The sequence below is a fragment of the Protopterus annectens genome, chromosome 8.part0, assembly GCF_019279795.1.
Source record: "Protopterus annectens isolate FY-2018-M chromosome 8.part0, PAN1.0, whole genome shotgun sequence".
NCBI lineage: Eukaryota > Metazoa > Chordata > Ceratodontiformes > Protopteridae > Protopterus > Protopterus annectens.
In genome coordinates, this window is record NC_056741.1 from 381,682,674 (window position 1) to 381,688,674 (window position 6,001).

A 6,001-nucleotide genomic window follows, 5' to 3' on the forward strand; every position below is an offset into this window, starting at 1 on the left:
CCAATTCTGTATAGAACACAATAGGGGCTAATAGTCTCCACAATTAGCCAAAGACAATTCAGACAGGCAATGGACACCACTACCACAAATCCGGAGATGAATAAGCAGTCTGCACTTCCAATAAGAGCAACATCTTGCCTTACAGCTAAACTATAAACAAGTTACGTTCGCACTGCGGGAATCAGCTGAACTGTAAGTGAACAGTGACACACCTCAAACAAATCAATCTTTACGTATTCAGCGTACTTGGTCTTCAAGTCAGTAAACACAGAGAAAGCAAAACCAAACCTTAAAAGACTCAAACAACTAACTTAATAGTTTAAAAGCTCATTCTGTAAGGTTCGTGAAACTATACGCAGTAACCAGATCTTTAAATAATTTACAGTATTGGAAAGGGGTTGCAAAAAACATACTGTATGTTGTACGCTTCGCAGCGTTATCCGCAACAACGTATAAATTACCAAATATAGACAGACTCAACCATATTTAAACTACATACCTCATCCCTTCAATTTACTAGTAAATTACACATACAGCCAAATTACACAACTCACTAGCTCATTCCATACGTACCATACCTGACTGATGACTTCCCGTAGCAATATACGACAAGCGATTACAACAAGACACACCAGGATGCGCAGTAGCAAGCACCGCCCCCGGCGTGAGTTGAGCTGCCTATAACGTAGGAATGCAAGAACTCTGTAATCACTACCCACTTAAAGCTAACAGTTTTTATCTACAGTTTTATATATTAAATAGTTGAAATATGAACAGCTGAATTAGTTTAGTATTGCACTGCGGGGGAGGGGGGGGGGGGTGAAGCTTAATCTACGCAGACGTAGGCGTGACCCGTGTGACTGACATGCCGATTGGCCATGGTAACGTATGCAAATATAGCACGACTGACTGCTATGTACATTTCACAGTGACATTATGCATACATTGGTTCTTGACTGACACATATGGAAATTACCCTTGTATATAGGTTCATAGGTGTGTACTAGGTTAAGGCCCTGGAGCCTTTACAAGCCTAGCCCATAGGATTCATAGGTAGGTACTAGGCTATTGGCCCTAGGGCCTATATAAGCCTAGCCAAAAAGGCACCCTGGCTTTCGCCACCCAAGAAAATTATTTTCCTGTGCCCCTGTCGAGCAGAGCCACAGAACTGATCCCCGGGGTGAATTTTCCCATCTAATCAAGATTTATCTTGAAGACTGCTAATGAGGAGCTTTGTTTGATATGGATAGGTAGTTTGTTCCAGAGCGTGGGAAATCTCTGGGACAGGAATCTATCCCTCCATCATGTCCTGTTTATTGTGATGACATGGTTTAGGTCCCTAGAGCGTGTAGCTCAGAGGGATTGGGATTTCTTTAAGTGGAGCATGTCCAACAGCTCAGTTTGACATAGCTTTGTATGTTAGGCAGAGATTGCCTCTGAGTAGGCAATATGCGATGGATTACCCTAACATCCTACCATCCAACCTTAGTTCCCAGTGCCTCTATCAAGTAAAGCCACTGGAGTGATCCCCAGGGTGAATTTTCTATTTCCCATCCACTCATCAAGATTTCTCTTGAAGAGAGCCAGTGAGGTGCTCTGTTTGACATCTATGGGAAATCTGTTCCATAGCATGAGTAGTCTCTGAGTTATAAACCTATCTCCAGCACCTTCTGTTGATTGTGGTAATGAGGTTGAGGTCTCTGGACCATGTGGTGCGGATGGACTGGGATTTCTTTAGATGTAGCATTTCGAACAGAGCTGGGTCAGACATGGCTTTGTAAGTCAATCAGGGATCGCCTCTAAGTAGGCGATATGAGACAGAGAATTATTTATTTATTTATTGACATTTGTTAACTGGGTATGTCCAACTGGGCTTGAGGCCCATTTTCAGTGGAGACCCAAGGAGAAAAGTTCCAAAACAAGAACAAATTACAGAAAATTCTAAATTTTAACAAGAACAGGGTTATACAAAGAAATGTAATTAAGCATCTAAAATTCAATTATACAGAAAATGTAAGTAAAATGAGTAAATTGCAATGCAAGCACTCAAAATTATTTTTTTATCAATTGTATTTACATATGTACAAGCAGAGCTTGTCCATATAGGACAAGTGTTTAAGGCCTAGGATCCTCTTTGTGAGGTACTTTTGCGGCCTCCAGTCGTTGCAGGTGTCTAGTGAGGTACATGCCAAATGGGGCATTGTACTCAATGATTGGCCTAATGAGGGAAGAGTAGAGGGAGACAATGACCTCTTTCTTCCTGGATGCAAAACCCTTAATAATGAGATGTGCCACATAGAAGGACTTTCAGACCACAGTGGCAATGTGGTTGTCAAAAGAGAGGTTGCTGTCAACCTGTGTTCCCAGATCTCTTATAACGCTTTCTGTGTTCAGTAGACTACCATCCATGTGGTAATTCATGGGAACTGGGTTTTTCCCAAAGGGGATGATGACACATCTTTTGGCATTATGCTTAAGGCCATGGTTCTGACACCAGTCGTTGGTCTAACTGAGGCCTTTCTGTAGGATGTCAACATCACTTCGGGAGTTAATAATGGCTCCCAACTTGTAATTGTCTGTGAACTTTGTCAGCCAGATTCCCTTCCTGTTGGCCTGGACCTCTGAGAAGTAGATACCAAACTGGAGAGGACCTAGGACCGATCCCTGTGGGACTCCACTCGTGAATGGTCAGCAGTCTGACTTGGAGTCAGCTACTTTCACACTGTGGGCTCTATCTGTGAGCCAGTTTGCAACCCACCTAGTGATATAGGTGTTGATGCCTAGCTTCGTGAGGTTTTCTATGATTCCTGAGTGGGGAATGGTATCAAAGGCCTTGGCCAGATCAAGGTAGGCTGTATGAACCACCTTGTCTTCATCCACAGCTCTGGTGACTGACTCAAAGAAGTCGACCAAGTTGAGCAGGCATGGTCTACCTTTCACAAAACCAAACTGTGTGGGATCCAGAGTTTGGAGATTCCCTATATCCTTGTTTATTTGGTCCATGATGATGCATTCCACAGCTGTGAATATCAGACTTGCCAGGCTAATCTGGCGATAATTCCCAGGATAATGTAGTCACTCCTCCTTTGTGGAGAGGGATGACTGTAGCAGTGCACCATTCGTTAGGGACAAAGTCTGAGATGAGGTTGTGATTGAACAGGGCACACAGGTGAGGTACCAGTTCACACTGTAGTTCATGTAGAACACAGCCTGGGATATTGTCAGGTCCCATAGAAGCTGTATTCTTGGCCTTGGACAGTGCTGTTTTAACTTGTGCAGTAATAATACTGGGTGTCTGGCAATCTACTGGTATTGTGATTGGTCCTTTGGGGGGGAGGGTAAAGTTGGCACTGAATCTGTTGGCCAGTATATTAGCTATATCCGTTGCTCGGTATAGGAGGTACCATTGCCAGTAGCTCAGAACAAATCTGGGTATTGCCATGGAGATTCTTTACATAACTATAGAAGGCCTTTTGGTTGTCTTTAGTATCTGCTGCAATTCTGTTTCCATAGCTAGCTTTAGAGGATTTGATTAGAGATCTCAACTTTTTGTTGAGGCTGATAAGGGAGTTTTTCCAGTCTTGAGACTTCACCTTCATCAGTTTCCTCCTTCTGTTGTAGAGTTTGTTTATGGCAGGGGACCACCAGATTGGCTTCCTTTTTTTGGAGGAGAGTGTCTTGGTTCTACTGGGTATGGCGAGATCCATGCATTTGTGTATGTGCTCATACAATGCATTGGTGTATGATTCTGCAATCATGCAACTATTCTCCATTTGCATGGGTGCCGTGAAGTTAGCCACCTCTGTTTTTAGGAGCCCAAAGTTAGCTTTGGAGAAGTTTTTCATGGTGGTTACCTTTGTGGGGATGGGGGGTAGGAGGGCTGTGTATTTCCCAGGTGATTAGTTTGTGGTCGGATCTAACTAGGGAGGAGTTGACTGTTGGTGTAGAGCAATGGTCGCCCATGTTAGTAATGACCAGGTCAAGGATGTTGCTACCTCTAGTGGGGGGGAAGAATGAGCTGGTCCAGGGCATTGGAATTAATAAATTCCAGGAAACGTTGGGCAAGTGTGTTGGTACATGAGTAGTTTTCCCAGTTAATGGAGGGGTAGTTGGTCACCCAATATGAGTGTTAGGCTGGATCCTAATATTCTCCAGGGTGCTTAGGAACGTGGAGTGTGATTTTTTGGGATATGATTGGGGACCTATAATTGGCTACAACCTGAATCGCTGTTGTCAAAGGAAAAACAACTTCAAAATGATCAGCACACGGCAGGTTCAGGTTAAGGCACTTTAATCTTGCAGCAAGGAAACAAAAACGTGCTAATAGAGAGTTTGTCTAACTAGAATCAGGAAGTGAAGCTATTCTTATACATTCCTTACAAGGCATTGCCTACTAAGCTGACATATTAAATCACAAGTTCTTTCAATATTATTTCACAGCAGCTGTTTGTCCATGATTTTCTGCTGGCATATCAAGTTTACAAAAAACTTCCTAAGAAAAATAACGTGGCCTTGATGACCACCGGTCAGATATGACTTTTCACTATGCAATGTTACCATTCAAGGTACTATGGCTAATTTGAGCACAAAGCAAGTACAGATCATAGTTCATTTCTTCAAGCAGTCTTTGTCTGATGTATCTTTTCTTTTCCGCAGCTGTGCATGTTCTCATAACACGAACAGAGCTGATTGTTCATATTCAATCACGTTATAGAAAACAGTATTGTTCTCTTCATTCACTATTCATTCATTTTCGTGACCTAGCAGATAATCACCTGCTTCTCAGTAAATTTCCAAAAGGCACAAACATGAATTTTGCTGTGCTAGCAAATATTAGGTCAGAAAGCATCTTGCAATTTCAGAAAGCATACTGCAGTTAGAAAAAGCATCTTATAATTTCATACAGAATTAAGCTTTACATAAAATAGAATGAAATGTGTTAACCCTTTTAGCTTCTAATAAGCACTAAACATATACATTAATACATATTTTTCTAACATTTCCCCCCGTTAATACTTTTTATTCTATTTTTAAAAGCATAAACAGTTTGCTTCTTCTCCTAACCTCTTCTGTTCAAGATTTGCAGTTAAGAGAGTCATTCGGTTTAAACTTATGAAAGTGTTTCACTTTTCAACAGTTCTTCAATTTCAGTACTTTGATATAAAGTCTCAGAAACTGACATGTCTATAAAATCTTTGATTAATCTTTTCATGCAGGGAATACCACAACAAACACACACTCTTAATAGGAGTAATCCCACACAAATGGCAATCAGGATGTTCATTAGGATGCTACCCCACCCCACAAACAAATTCTGGAAAAAGTCCATCAGTGGGTTTGGGCCTGGTTTGGTCATGGCTGACACTTGCTGAATCGCCTCAAGATGGTCGTTTATCTCATGCTGGTTGTCAGGAATATACGAACAGCACTCCTCTTTTATTAAAGCGCACATACCACCTTTCGCCGCTAGGGTGAAGACAAGAGCCATGCGGTTTTGAAGCACCACAGCTCTCATAGCATTCAGTTTATCAGTCATTAATTCGAGAGCAGAAAAAGTTACATTACTCATTACTACGAGAAGTTTGGACAGTTTTCTCAGCTCCCAAATCGATTTCACTGCGCCATATGCAGGGGCTATACCCGCCCACGATATAATAGTGTCACTCAAGTCCATGTGTGTCAGTTTATCTTTGTTTTTCATAGAATTATGGTTTCTCCAGCCTGCTTCGATTCGTCCCACTGGATTCTCAGGTCTCTTGATTGGATTTCCAGGTTTCTTGGTGACCTCTCTGACATTTCGAATTCTTCCTTGAGGCAAGACTGCAGTGTGTCGTATGGCCGGAACCAGGTAACCCAAAAACAACTGCGGCCCAGTTCTCAGGTAACCATTTGTATGCCTTTTTCCCACAAACAAAATAACAATTCTCTACTTTAATATTAATATACACTTGCCCTGCATGAAACATTTTCTTATCAATAATAGATAGTTGTTTAAAAAGAA

At 41.8% G+C, this 6,001-nt stretch overlaps 1 protein-coding gene across 6 annotated transcripts in view; it reads right to left on the reverse strand.

Moving 5' to 3' along the window:
- LOC122808820 (gamma-aminobutyric acid receptor-associated protein-like 1) overlaps positions 1 to 713 on the reverse strand; it is a 404,699-nt gene extending 403,986 nt beyond the window's left edge. For 2 of the 6 annotated variants that reach the window (XM_044079892.1, XM_044079888.1), the window contains exon 1: positions 500 to 565. The gene's annotated coding sequence lies outside the window, so the exon portion shown is untranslated. The other 4 variants (XM_044079890.1, XM_044079891.1, XM_044079886.1 and 1 more) reach the window with 4 other exon arrangements.
- Between the last annotated feature and the right edge of the window lie 5,288 nt (positions 714 to 6,001).